General features: G+C 38.5%; 1 protein-coding gene across 3 annotated transcripts in view; it reads left to right on the forward strand.

The window, feature by feature from the left end:
- GRM7 (glutamate metabotropic receptor 7) overlaps window positions 1-15,929 on the forward strand; it is a 588,333-nt gene that overhangs the window by 570,349 nt on the left and 2,055 nt on the right. The window lies entirely within an intron of this gene.

The raw sequence follows: 15,929 nt of genomic DNA on the forward strand, positions 1-15,929 counted from the left end.
AGTGTGGGCCTGCTTTTAGCTGATGAGATAGGATTGTTGTTGTTGTTGTTGTTGTTGTTGTTGTTGTGTGCTTTCACGTCATTTCAGACTTAGGTTGACCCTGAGCAAGGGTCGGGTAAATGACCTTGGAGGGCCTCGGGCCTTAGTGTGGGGATCCCTGGCTTAGAATGATCAATCAGAGACAATTCGACTGTGCTAAAAAACAAGTAGAAAAATATAAATTTGGAATTTGTGTGGAGAAGCTTAGGCTGAGAAGGCAAGGATCAGTTAAGCATGCAACATATAGACTAATGTATAACTTGACAGCATGTACTAGTCTATTGTAAATTTTGGACCAAATTTATGGTTTTTACTAGGACCCACAGAACCCTATAGTTTGCTGAGACATATGAACTCTATAACTGGCAATTTTAGATACCTCTCCCTTAATTGCAAATCTCAAGATTCCATAGATATAGCCATAAGATTTAAAGTGCAGTCACTGTGTTCTGATTGTTGTGAGGTGTGTAAGGACCCATAGTAATTATTCACCTGTGAAAGGAATGTTTTTGTCTACTTTATAGAGCAACAATTAATTGTCCATATGAACAACTAAGAGTTTTATGATTTTAGTGTACCTGTGTCTGGATAGTAAGATGTCCAGTCCCAAACAAGTAGGATAGGAATTGATTCTTTGTCTAACCCCGATCTTTCCTTCCTTCCCTTTTGCCTCCCTTCCTTCTTTGTAGGGAGGAAATTCTCCCGTCAAAAAGATTGCCCCATCAATGAAAATAACCTCTGCCATTATATTCATATCATGGGTGATGCGGTGGGATGGTGCCACTGAGGCAGAGTATGGGTTATTATATTAATCCTTCCAAATATTCATTGTTGGTATGTACATATTGTTGGGAATAAAAGAGAATAGCTTATAGCACTTCTGTTGTTATTCAATCTACTGGTAGAAGGTGTTGCTGCTGTTTTTAGGAAAAGACAGTTATAACTCTGTACAGTATTAACAAAGGAGGGAAGATGGAAGAGAGGGAGGGAAGAGAAGACAGATTTAGGTTGCATTTTATGAACATTGATTTACATTATGCACGTTGTGTTCTACTGATCGCAATGTGACTTTCAGTGATATATTGCTCTAAAGCTTCAAGAACCTATATAACCTTACCTGAGAATAAGCCAATAAAGAATTATTGCAGTTTTACACTACTTTGACAGCCATGACTTAATTCTATAAAACCACAAAAGTTGTAGTTTTACAGGAGTACTGGTGCCTCCCTATACTACAAATCCAAGGATTCTATAACATTCAGCCATGGCAGTTAAAGTGGTTTCGAACTGCATTAATTCCACAGCCTGAGTGCAGGAATTAAATGAGGATTAAGTCAGAGCTACCTCTCCATATTTATGTGTTACTGTTTGTTTGTTTGTTTGTTTGTATGGCTGTTGCCTTTCATTAAGGCAAGTCATGTTTGGTTCTGTGGACTGTGTGAGAGAGAAATAAGAGATATGGTCACATCTACACTGACCATTTCAGTTGGTAAAGATGTGGATCAGCCCTGTAGCAGCATCATGACACATGGGACTGATCAAGGGTAACCCGAGGAAACGACATCTTAACGTGGCCTTTCTCTGGGGTATCCTAAATTGGGGGTAAGTCTGAATCCTCCTCCAGAAGTCAGGCTTTTCCTCCAGTTGGGTCTGATTCAGCATCTAGCATGTCAAATAAAACTCAAATCATGGATATGGGGCCAAAGAGGAAGAGGGAGAGAGGGGGAGCTGGGTTAGTTTATCTATGCACTTGGAGGACACACTCATGTATAAGCCAATTTTATTTACATATTGACAGGGACAGTTTGGGGTGGGGGGGGGGGTAATTTTGATTTTAACATGACTTTTTGATCAATTGAGGGCCATTCCATGGAAAGAGAAAACTCCAGTACTGCCTCAGGGGAACACTCACCCTTGGCTGCACCATTTTCCCACCCAGCCACTCAATTTTTTGCAAATTTACTCAAAGAAGGGAATGGTATAATAGTAACTTATTGAAAAATGTACCATCCCATTTTAGTAGAATAATGAAAATGAGGACTTAGTCTAGCCTGAGAGGACCAAAAATAATAATAAAAAAACTCTCTCAGCACTTCCTCGAGGAGAAGCACCAAAGAGCTGCCACTACTGCTATTTTCTTGTCCAAACATTCGGAAAGTTTAGAAGTGGTGCTGCAATGGAGAGAGTAGAAGGAACTAATACTTCTTTTAGGGTCTCCAAGGAAGGACTCAACTATGACCTTTTGGATATGTGTGTGTGCATGTGTGTGTGATATGTTGACACACATACAAACAATACTTTCATTCACTCCTGGAAAATTGATCTAGATTGGGTCCGTTTTTCTACTAAATTATACACAGTATATTTATTTGCTTGCATTATTCTCCCCCCACCTTCCTGGGGGTGGGGTGGGGTTGGGGGAATGATAAGTGGGAGTTTTCATTCATGAGAATAAGATTTTCACTTAATATAGGTATAAAACAACAACATTGTTTTTTCTCATGAAATAATTCCCTTAGTGGTACGTGTGATGCCTGTGCTAGGGTCAAGGGGAAAGACTTTTTATAGCTTTTTACAAAGCCTCTGGGCCCATTGTGGGCTTAATTCATTCCTACTCCTTCTATATAGGAGAGTTAAATCCTCAGAATGTGAAGGCTCCAAGACAAAAACTTTGAGTTCAGCTGAATTGTGAGGCTTGTAGAATTTCACTTGGCAGCTCAGTTCTCAAATTCAAAATTTCTTTTTTAGCTTGCTTATTATTGAAAAATGTATTGCCCTCTCTAAAAAATTCAGAAGCCTTGTTTTTTTCCTAGAAAATGGCAGGTGGCTTAATTTATAACTGAATGGCTGCCATGACTATACATTCCAAGAAAAAATACCAACAATTCTGGAGGTTGAACTCTCTACATGTAGAGAAATGGTAATAGTTGCTAGGCAACCTTAAAGCCCCCTTTTCCTGATTGATGAAGTTCTTTTTCAGCTTTTGAGACTGTGTCTATAGCAGCTTAATTTGATCTTATTTTTGGTGACAATTAAGCCCCCATCCTTCAAGAATCTATATTCTTGATAATATCACATATGTGGAGCTATACCTTGGCAGGTGGGAGTCATATTTCTGCCCCCTTACAGTCCTTCAGGGATTGTTAATCTACTTTAAACCACCTTGAGTCCCCCTGGGGAGATAGGGTGGGTTATAAATATAATTTTATTATATTAATATTATAAAAAGAGTTCATTTCGATGTTGTATAAAGGTAGATGATTGTATTCTGATGCAGACTTTCCTCAGTCTGCAAATTTCTTCATAAATTTACAGAACAGAATTGAGATGGAAGAAATATAAAGATGAAGGCAAGCAGAACATATATATCAACCATATATGGACCTTTGAGTGATTAGTGTTTTAATCCAGGTTTTACATTGTTGGATATTCAACCATGTTCATGACACCATGTCATTTCTTCACACAGCCTCCACATATTTCACACTGCCTCCACATTTGTAGACAGGTACTGAATTTAGTTAGGGCATATTATGAAGACTTAATTTGGTTTGATTATTATTTGCAAACTGACGTACATTTCTTTCAAAATTCAGTGGGAAATGAATAATAGGAAAAACTGACAGAATCATCAATTATTTTCTTCTAGGATACAAGAAACTTTTATTACTGTTGTAGAGCATGCATACAAATTTTGGGATCACGCTATAAAATGTTAGAACCAAACCTACAGTATTTCATTGGATTGTAGCTTTTCTTGCTAGGGGGTCTCCCCGCCCTATAAAAAAACCCTCTACATGGATTATTTCCATCCACCCAGGCCAAAGCTGAACATATTTTAAATCAACACAACACTCAATCCCTTTCCCTTATTTTCTGGTAGCCTTCAGAGAGAGAGACTGCAAATCAGTTCTTAAGTATGTCAACATCTAATCCTTGCATGCAGATTTGGGAAGTCATGGTGAGTTAAGGTATACAGTAGAGCTGTGCAAAATGGCTGAAATCTGATTAGTAATTTGTTTCAGAGTTTTGTGTGTTCCCTGCTTTGATTCGTAAAAATTCAGAGTGGTCCCATTCAATTTGTAATCTAAATCTCTAAAGCTTTGTAATTGTATCACTAAGATTTGTTCCATTAGCAGCAATGGGAAAAAATGAGGCTAATTTCACCATCATTGTATAGTCATCAAGATGAAACTTGGCACACTTGTAGGCAGCATTTATGACTTTACACCTGCCAAGTTTCAGATTGTTTTAGTTATTCACTAATTTCTAGAAAATTTTAAAAGTTTTTACAAATAAATGTTGTTGTTTTTTTAAAAAAACAAACCAAGAGCAACTTCCTTGAATTTCTGCACAATAAGACAAAATAAGCAGAGCATCAATCCAGCAATATTTGTTCATCTACTGATGTTTAAGAATTTAAAAAAAATGTTTTAATTAAAAATAATTTAAAAAACTACAAGAGATATTCCCTCAAATTGTGGCTCTGTGAGACATGAGCAGGGCAGCAAGCCTGCCAAGTTTCAGAACAACTAGTTTATCCACTGAGTTTTAGGATTTTTTTTTCAATTTCAGCACAAGTGATTAACCTAAATCACTTGCTAGCAGAATTCTTGGAAATGTAGTCTAGGGCAGGTCCTTTTGAATACTCTGCTACAGAGATCCTCACCTTCTCAAACTACATTTACCAGAATTCTGTTCATGCCAGAAGAACAGGGCTGCCCATGTTAAAGGTTATAGACTGGATACAAGACAGAAACATAATTATCAAAAAGCTACTATAAACTTAATTTTAAGAAACACGGAGAAACAGGATGGATCTTTAAAAAGAAGACATCTTTATCCCTCTCCTGCAAATGTCACAAAAGACACAGAGGGATGCTGAGGAGAGTAGACCAGCTTTGAAAAAAAGCTGTGTGATTTGGATTTTTTCTACTGATTGGCTGACAAGGAAAAAACAGAATGCAGCTGCCCTTGTCAATCACATTAGCCCATATCACCTACCACCCAAGACCATTACTGGTGACAGAGTATGTTACATTGGAAAAAAGCTACAAAACTACAAATCTTTATGAATGGCTCCAAAACTTTTACAAAGCTTGTGTTTTGATTCATAAAGGCTTCAGAGGGTTCCTTTTCAATTAGTAATTTGGAGATTCGTATTTATGAATCCTCCAAATCTACGAGTTATGAAAAGGAGCTCCAAGGCTTTGCACACTACTAGCAGACTGCAGAACTGAACTGAACAGAGCAATGGTTAGATTTCTACTAGGCAATTTCTGTGTGCAAGAGATGGCTAGGTAGGTGAATAGAAAAAGCCCAGCAATGATTCTAGCGCTAAATTTTTGGGGCAAAATTTCCCCATGTCTGTGACACATTAGAAAACAATTATGGCAAAATCATGACAGATTAATGATTTCATATTCCTATCATTTGGTAGGAGCCTCACAGGGAAATAGGGATACAATGATGCTTTCAGTATTATTACCATCTCATGTACACTACATATGAGTGCCCTTATAATTTCTTCCTCTATGAATGTTGGCAATTGGGAAGTATGCAGACTTTGATTATTTATCTTTACTCTTTTATGCATACCTCTTTCCACAACCCCATTTCTGTTTGCCCCTTTGTACTGTCATTGCACAGAATCCTACAAAGTGTCTTATTGTTGTCCAACTGCTATGTGAATTGCTCACCTTGAGCAGTGGCCAATGGTGCAAATATGACAATGCTCCCTCCTGAGAAAATGACTGTTGCAGAATGTCAGAGTTCTAAATCTGGCAATCCTTAATTGATTTATAATGTCATAAGTTCCCAACAGAATGCCATCCTCTATTTTTTCCTATGCTAAGAAAGGAAAACATCTTTAATTTTATGCAGGGTAGTAGTTACTGCTATAAATTTCAGCAAGCTCCTAGGGCTGACCTTTTATTTATTTATTTTTTGGACTAAACAGCAATCTCCCCCAAAAAAAGAAAATTTTAAAAACCATCCTTGTTCTTTATTTGCATCCTTTGGAAGAGTGTGGCCCTCCCAGGCATTTGTTTTGTGCCATGGTTTTCCATACTGTTACTCTTTGCTGCCTCATTAACCCCCTTTATAAAATACCATGATTAAACATACTTCCATTCTGGTGGTCTTTTCAACAGAAAAACAAAACATTTATCATCTTGCGTCTGCACACTCTTGGCATGCTTGAAGTTCCTTAGAAGAGCGTGAAAATGTCTGAATTTAATATACACTTTAAAACAATCTGATTAGAGAAGTCCTACAACTGCCTCAGTAAAATGAATACATACTACAACATTAACCAGCCTTGATGTTGTGAATTACCTAGCTTTGTTCTATATGAGAACAGCAGAACAGGCAAATAAACAAATGCACCAGAAATCGAATTACTCTAAAGTTAACTACAAATCCAACAAACCATTTTCTTGTTCCATAACAGCATCTCCTGTTTCTCCATTTAACACAGTTGAAGACAAGCTGTAAATGAATCTTTTTAAAGCCATGTCAACAACTATGGGAAGTAATACATCTTGTAGCACAAATTAGGTTTCCCATAAAGCATGGGAGGTGTTTAGTGCACAGAAATAACAGTTGCTTATTTTCCAATATTGTTTTGGTCATGTTTCTGCTTTCATGTAAGGCATAGTGGGGCAAGTTGATAATATTATTATTCTAATCAGGGAATAGAAATGAATAAACAAGTTACAGCTTTCACAATGGAAATAAATAAGTTGAGGGAAAATATTACACTTACTTTATTTCCAAATTCAATTAGATCATACCAATATTCTGAAATAACCTAGCTTTTTTCACACAGTGATATTGACAAACTGCCCACTTTTATTCCTGACCAAAATGTTCACTGAGAACAAAGTGCTGTCTTTGATAAACTGAAAAAATTTTGATGGGCCAGAAAAAAAGATTAAGATTTGAAAAGGGGTTATTCCAATGTTACTGGGGTCAATGGAAGCATATGTCAGCAGATGGTGATTACCTATATTTCTGGTTTGCACCCAAAGTGGTTATTCACTTGGGGAAGGTGAAATAACATAAACTGAACATCACTTCCTTAAAGATAAGCAGTTTTGACATTTTCTACCCACCTCCTTATTAACATTTAAATCGCATATGCACACTAAAAGCTTATTCTCCAAAGAATCTTGAAAAAAAGCAAAACAAAGTTTATAAGACAAGTAAAGATTGGAGAACATTCAGTAAAAACTGCAGAAGGAACTGCTTTTTTTTTTTAAGCAACCTAATAAATGTAATAAAAATGACTTTCATGTTTAGAATTGGGTCACATCTCCAAAACATCTGCTTGTCCGATTTTGATGGATTTGTTTCAATTGGTGAAACCCGAGGATGTGGACAAGATACTTGGAGGAATGAGGCCTACTACATACATCCTAGACCCCTGCCCATCCTGGCTTTTAAAGGAAGCCAGAGGGGGACTGGTCGAGTGGGTGAAGGTGGTGGTTAATGCCTCCCTTCGGGAAGGCAACATTCCAGCAAGCTTAAAACAAGCTATAATAAAACCGCTGTTGAAAAAACCATCACTGGACCCCACTCAATTCAACAACTATTGGCCAGTTTCCAATCTTCCCTTTTTGGGCAAAGTCCTGGAACGTGTGGTTGCTTCACAACTCCAGGTATTCTTTGAAGACACAGATTTTCTGGATTCGGCACAGTCTGGCTTTAGGCCGAGACATGGAACTGAAACAGTCTTGGTCGCCTTAGTTGATGATCTGCGCCGGGAGCTAGACAGGGGGAGTGTGTCCCTGTTGGTGCTACTGGACCTCTCAGCGGCTTTCGATACCGTCGACCACGGTATCCTTCTGGGATGCCTTGTGGGAATGGGCCTTGGAGGCACTGTTCTGCAGTGGCTCCGGTCCTTCCTAGAGGGTTGATCTCAGAAGGTGTTATTGGGAGACACCTGTTCAACCCCACAACCATTGTCTTGTGGAGTTCCTCAGGGCTCAATATTGTCTCCCATGTTATTTAACATCTGTACATGGATCATGTCCAACTCTGTCACTCCTTTCCACCAGCTACTAAGGAGGCGATTCAGGTCCTGAACCGGTGCTTGGCAGCTGTAATGGTCTGGATGAGGGCGAACAGATTGAAATTGAATCCAGACAAGACAGAGGTATTCCTGGTCAGTCGCAAGGCCGAACAGGGCATAGGGTTACAGCCTGTGTTGGACGGGGTTACACATCCCCTGAAGACGCAGGTTTGCAGCTTGGGTGTGATCGTAGATTCATCGATGAGCCTGGAACCCCAGGTTTCAGCGGTGACCAGGGGAGCATTTGCACAGTTAAAACTTGTGCGCCAGCTGCACCGTACCTTGGGAAGTCTGACTTGGCCACGGTAGTCCACGCTCTAGTCACATCCCTATAGACTACTGCAACGCTCTCTACGTGGGGTTGTCTCTGAAGACTGCTCGGAAGCTTCAAATGGTCCAACGATTGGCAGCCAGGATGCTAACGGGAGCGGCACTCAGGGAGCATACAACTCCTCGTTGCGCCAACTCCACTGGCTGCCAATTTGCTACCGGGCACAATTCAAAGTGCTGGCCTTGGCCTTTAAAGCCCTGAATGGTTCTGGCCTGATATACCTGTCCGAATGCATCTCCTCCTATGAACCAGTTAGGACATTAAGATCATCTGGGAGGCCCTGCTCTCGGTCCTGCCGGCTTCACAAACACGCCTGACGGGGACGAGAGACAGGGCCTTCTTAGTGGTGGCCCCTCGGCTGTGGAATGCCCATCCTGCAGATATCAGATTGGCCCCCTCCTTACTGGCATTCCGGAGAAAAGTGAAGAGCTGGCTGCTTGAACAGGCATTTGACTAAGCAGTGTAATTGATTGATTAGTGGAACATGGAATAATGGATAACGAGACTGGATTCTGATTCTATTGATGAGACCTGACGGATTTGTTATATTGATGTATTCTTGTATTGATGTTTACTGTTTACCTAATTTGTTAGGTTATTGCTTTTAAATACCCAATGATTTTGTACTGTGAATACTGAAACTATTGCTGTTAACCGCTCTGAGTAGCCTAAGGTCTGAGAAGAGCGATATACAAATGAAGTAAATAAATAAATAAATTATGTAAGTATGTGCTAGTACAGTCAGCTAGGATAATGGGCTCAGAATTCCAGAAAGTATAAAAAAACAAAAAAAGTAAAGAGATTGCTATATTTTTAATCAAGATAACTCTAAGAATTTCTAGAGACTCGATGGTCTACTTCCCAATATTGGAGAATCTAAAGTTTCCTATAGCATGACTGGAGGAAGTTGGTTATAGAATCACACTGAAGGTTCTTATAGAGAACATTTTAACATCCATGAATATTCAAATATGTAAAAGTCAAAACAGCAAATATGGAGATCTGACTGTATAGATATTCCAAGATCTGAAAAAAAAAAGATCTGAGAATTTTTGGATGAGTGATACTCTACCTATTGTATACAATGTGTATACCTTAGCAGTATCTGAGGATTACCTGGAAGGAATCCCACTGGAACATTTCAGCACACCCAAATACCTGGGAGTTACCCTGGACCGTTCTCTGACCTACAAGAAGCACTGCCTGAATATCAAGCAAAAAGTGGGCGCTAGAAATAATATCATGTGAAAGCTGACTGGCACAACCTGGGGATCACAACCAAATACAGTGAAGATATCTGCCCTTGCGCTTTGCTACTCTGCTGCTGAGTATGCTTGCCCAGTGCGGAACACATCTAACCACACTAAAATAGTGGATGTGGCTCTTAATGAGATGTGCTGCATTATTACAGGGTGTTTGTGCACCACTGGAGAAATGACACTGTTTAGCCAGTATTGCACCACCGGACATCCGCCGGGGAGTAGCAATCAATAGTGAAAGGATCAAGGCAGTGACATCTCTGGCACATCCCCTGTTTGGATATCAGCCAGCATGCCAACAACTTAAGTCAAGGAATAGTTTTCTAAGATCTACAGAGACACTCGCTGGACTACCTCAGCAAACGAGAGTCCAAAAGTGGCTGCCTAAAGCCCAGAACCTCAATCAATGGTGGATACCAAATGAGAGACTCCCTCCTGAACACACAGAAAACTGGGCGACTTGGAAGGTGCTGAACAGGCTGTGCTCCAGCACCACGAGATGCAGAGCCAACCTTAAGAAATGGGGCTACAAAGTGGAGTCCACGACATGCGAGTGTGGAGAAGAGCAAACCACAGACCACCCGCTACAATGCAACCTGAGCCCTGCTACATGCACAATGGGGGACTTTCTTATCACAACACCAGAAGCACTCCAAGTGGCCAGCTACTGGTCAAAAGACATTTAATAGAATGACAAGTTTGCAAACTTTGTGTGTGTGTGCGTCTTTTTAAAAATGCAATACAACTATTTTGTTTGCTCCTGACATGATAAAATAAATAAATACCCTAGCAGTAGGTAATTAGGTTCAATAGATTACAATGGATGCCATTTTCAGGCAACAACTCTGCATAAGCATCACTTATTATGGAATTAAATTCCTCATGAGAAGAATGGAAGACTGTATGCACTGTTTACCACCAGGTTACAATCCATCTTTGGAAAGTATGTCCTAGAGGACCATTCACTGGATAGATTAGGCAAACATTTCTATAAATTGATTCAGCCATTATGTACAATATGACCTTACACTAATACAGAACATACTCTAGTACTGATGCTTTGATTGTGAATGAGCCTGGACCTGGCTGGAACTGGAGTCCTGCTGGTTAGTGCTGGTCATGCATATGAATTCAATCTTTGAAGAGCACAAATTCACAAAATCAATTTCTCCCGAATTTAGCTAAATAACTGAGACCCTAAACAAGAGTATGGAAGGTACATAACCATTACAATTCTATGATCATAACCCTGATTTCTGTTCACAAAAAGAAGATGGAAAATGTGTCTCAAAGGCTTCATCTGGACCTCTTACTTGCTAAAAAAATTATTTTCCACAAAATAAATGGGAAAAAAAACTAGAGACACATCTCAGGGTGCTCATTTTATGATTGCTTTACTAGTTTATACATATAGCCTAAAGGCTATTATAAACATACTCTATTTAATAATTTTAGATGAAACAAAGTGGATATACACTGAGCCGTAAGAAAGCAATGGTATCACTATCTCAGTTCCCCATTTCAGATTTTTGAAATTCAGGAAAAAAGATGCTCAAGCCTCAGAAAAGACTTTTTTTCACCAAAATTCATTTCATTTACTTTTCTACGCACTATTTGGAGTGGCCATATTTCAGAATCTTCACAACAGAATACACATGCTGTGTTTGGTACTCTTATACAGAGCCGTTCGGGTTATATCAGTTACTGGAAAGTTCCCAAACTTAAAATGAGTGTTTGTTCTATCCTGGCCATTTTGTGTGTACATCTGATGGCATTTAATGCAAGCAATATTATTACTTTCAAAGTCTTGCTTACCAGATGTTCTTATCTGATTAGATTTGTGGGATTTTACAACAACAGATGCTTGGAAAGTTATTGCTGATACCACCCCCACCCCCTTAACCTTGTCACACCTATGTAAAGAATAGACGTAACAACCAACGTGCAGCTGGTCCTACATAAACACAGTGAATGAATTAAACTTGTGCTAGCTCGCACATCCTTGGTTTTCAGATAATAGCTGCTTATATCATTGGGGGTTTTAAGCAGCAGTTCCACTTTTTTATATATATATAGCATTGATGCAGTCATATCCAAATGCTCAAATTGGCACAAATAAAATTATGACTACAGTTAAATTGTTTATATTTCATAAATGATCAGAAGTTGTTTTTCACCTTGCCTTGGATAACAGTAATCTAGCTTGCTACTTCGTTTTGCAAATTATGCAATAAGAAATCTGGATGTGTAAAATAAAACACTGTCATTTCCCTTTAATATACATACATGTGTGTGTGTGTGTGTGTGTGTGTATGTATATATATATATATATATATATATATATATATATATTCAAGTATCCAGAAACATTTTTGGTTTCTTCTACACAACCAAATAGTCTTTGGTTAGTTCAATGAAGTTCATTAACTGATTTGGAAAATTGAAGAAGTTACATAAGACATTGGTGATATGGCATGTAGATCGGTTCTTCAAAGAAATAAGGTCAACAATAATAACAATGATAGTGAGAAGTATAAATTCTTGGGCATACTTAAAATAACTCTTTGTATTGGATGCTCTTGTATTTTTTAGTTGCAGTATGTTCCAGTCTTAACTGTAGTGTGTATTTTATGATGGACTTTGATTTGTGTGCTTTAACAAACATGCAAGTTTTCCTTCTTTTCCTCTAAACGAACAAGGAAAGCTAATGTGCTTACAAAAATATTTTTCCATTTCTGGCTTGCATCTTCTGTTAGATTTACATATTCATAACCCTTTGAATGAAGTGAAAATCCTTCCCATTAAGCTGTTTTGATTTAACAAAATCTAGTCCAGTGGTTCTCAACCAGTGGATCCCCAGATGTTTTGGCCTTCAACTCCCAGAAATCCCAACAGCTGGTAAACTGGCTGGGATTTCTGGGAGTTGTAGGCCAAAACACCTGGGGACCCACAGGTTGAGAACCACTGATCTAGTACTTTCTTCCTGCTTCTAAACAGCTATGACAGAATTCCAGCTCCATTTGAAAAATAGCCCTGACTATTGAAAGGGGAGGCACCTATTTATGAGGGTAATTCCTTTTTTATGTGGACAGCTCTTCCTCCAGCTAAAAAAGTGTGTTCAGAGACCAATTTCCACACATTTACATGGATTAGCCTCTGCTTTTTAACAAAGAATACTATGAGAAGCCTGCTGAAATCCCACAAGGATTGGGTTTTGGAAGACAGGATAACACTCATAGTAATTTATTTACATGGCTTTCATAAGTAAAATGCATTCATATAATTAACATGATTTCAGAGATGTTTCTTCCCTTATCATTTAGTGTTTCATTATTTTAATAAGGTCATGTGTGTCCTGCACACACTAGTCCTGTTCAGATATTCATAGGGACCGCATGCAAAAGAACCGTGTGAAAAGCTTACTCCCTCTGCAACATCACTATCCCAAGCAGACCTACTGTATGTGCATCCTGTTCAAAGTGAGATCTCCAAATAGTTTCAGGTGAGCAGTTTAAACTACTCATCATGAGCAAAAAAAAAATTGGAACATCAATGCCTCCCATCAGGCAGAGATGTTTGAAAGCTTTTCCCCAAACTATTTTAGGTCTTTGCATTCAAGGCAAAAAGGTTTCTGCCCCAGTTGAGAACAATGGACCATCTTTGATATGACTTAGTTTTATTGCTTTATAGCTCTAGAGCAGTGGTCCCCAAACTTTGGCTTTCTAGCTGTTTTTGGACTTCAACTCCCAGAAGTCCCAGCCAAATTTGCCAACAATCAGGAATTCTGGGAGCTGAAGTTTGAAACATGTGGAATATCAAGTGTAATATGTGGATGTCTACATTGGCTGATCCCATTCAGAAGAAAGACACAGACACACTGAAATGAAATAACTATGGCCACACTTCATTATCTATTTACATCAGTCTCTAGGAACTATTCCCTGCACCATGTCACTGCAATACTCTCATAGCTTCAAGGTCAAACTATTCATCCTAACTTGCCCCTGAACAGTTTCCTGACCAGCCTATCTTCACCATCTTCTCCAACAACACCACCATCTGAATGCATATACTACCTTTTGTCTAGAATTAATTAAGATACCTTTAAGGTGACCCACAAATTAAACAAATAACAATAGTTTAAGGATACTTTATATCCATGTGATGAATAAATAGTGCCATTTCAGCCAATTGTTCCATAATCCCCATCATGATAAATTATAGGATGGGCAAAAATTACAAAAAAATCCATTGTGGTTGGGATGTAAGTCCAAACCCCATCCCAATTCAGAAGTGACTAGTCAAAGTCTGTGCTGCTTAATTGGGAGCAAAATGCATGGGGTACAGGTGAAAGTAGCTGAAACCATGGCTTCTGACACAGCACAAATGTCAGAATAATTTAGGAAACTTCCCTCTTCAGAGAATGAATGGCACTTCCCTTATAGCTCCCACTTTCATGGCTCCACATTCAGGGGATCTTAATAGTGAACCATGAATAGTGACTCAGGAGTCACAACCACTGAGTTCAATGGAATGCATTTCCAGACAAATGAGTATAAGAACTGAAACTGTCATTTCTAATATATTTAGTAGAGGAAAATCTCCAGATTTAGATATGAGAAAGTTTACATAGCATCGTGTTGTATGATGCACATATTTGCGATAGACAACATCACATTGGCTTTCGTTTATAGGTGCTTTAGATTTAAAATTTGACACAATAATTGGAATGTAAGCCCAAATTGCTATTCCTAGTCAGCAAAATATATGCTGTTCTTTGCCTAAAAGTTATGACACAAGGCACTTCCAAAGGATAAAAATTTGATGGTTTTGTCACTGACTGGCATTGTACTGTCTGCTAGACTACAAACCTTGATCTTTTTTCATTGATCTGCATTTTTATTGTGGTAGGAAGGAAGAGTAAAAACTTGGATAGAAGCCAGTAGCCATAATTAGAAGACAGCAAATGAATCCTTTTGACCAAGAAAGTCATACAACCTTAAAACAGTAACTTATTATATATGTAGAAGGTATTTTATGTGTGGTCATTATAAAATTAAACTAAATGGAGGAATATGGAAGACATTAATAGATTGTAAGTACATCATATAATATTGCAATAGTTATTAACATAAATACAAAGGCAAATCTATATAAGTTGGACACTGTATGTAGGAATGCATGCTGGAAGCAGCACTTAAAAATTGATGAAATCCATCAGAACAGAACAGAACAGAACCACTTACATTAAAAGAAAAAAAATCTGCCTAAACATCATGGAGACTCTGGGATTGTAAGAGCTGATCGATGTTGAAATAGTTTGTCCCAAAGCACTTCCTGGCAGCATCAAAAATCTGCATTTTATAATCATTAAAAAAATCCTGGGACCTGACAGCAGGCTTACACACAGACCTTTCAGTCCCGGGATATGGTTCCCCACCATCCTCACATCTTTTTTTTTTTTGAAGCAGATTGAGATGGAGGGAAGATGGGGGACATCCAGCAGAAGTTTTTTTTAAAAAAATCCCTCTGTTATGTGCTGGACTGTATATGGGCACATGCAAATATCTTAATATAAACACAAGCAGATTTGCATGTGTGCCTATGAGGTCCCACACGTAACTTTTTTAAAAAAACTTCAGTCAGATATGTCTCTTCCCCAAATTCTTAATTCAACCTTTGTTTAAGATTATAAAATGTAAAATAAAAAATTTCAGAGAGTTCCAATTGTTTTCCATTTGTGCTTTCCTTGAACCATCTTTGTGTCTGTTTGACAGTCCGATCAGCTGATCAGCTGTTTTGGTTTTTTAAAAATTGTACATGCAGAGTGAAGGGTTTTGACGAGTTCGTAAAGGAAGACCCAATCTTTCAAGTAGCTTGGAGCCAAGCCATACAGGGCTTTATAGGTCATTGCATTCACTTTTTGAATTGTACCTGGAAACAGACCAGCAGCCAGAAAGATTGCGGAAGCCTAGGTCTCATCCTCTGTCAGATCTAGATCACACTGCAATCCACTTTCACATGCAATCCATGGTGACCAAAAGACTGCCCACTTAATGTGAACATACATGGCATAGGTGTTGCTAGGGGGACATTGTTCCTACCTTTCTCTGGTTTCTTTTCCATATACTTTTTGCTTGTTTCTTTCTTTTCTATCAGATTCAGCATTGTTGGAGAGATCCAAAATACTAATATTCAAAAATTATCTTCATATAGTACTCGGAAG

This window comes from Anolis sagrei, chromosome 2, assembly GCF_037176765.1.
Source record: "Anolis sagrei isolate rAnoSag1 chromosome 2, rAnoSag1.mat, whole genome shotgun sequence".
NCBI classification, from domain to species: domain Eukaryota; kingdom Metazoa; phylum Chordata; class Lepidosauria; order Squamata; family Dactyloidae; genus Anolis; species Anolis sagrei.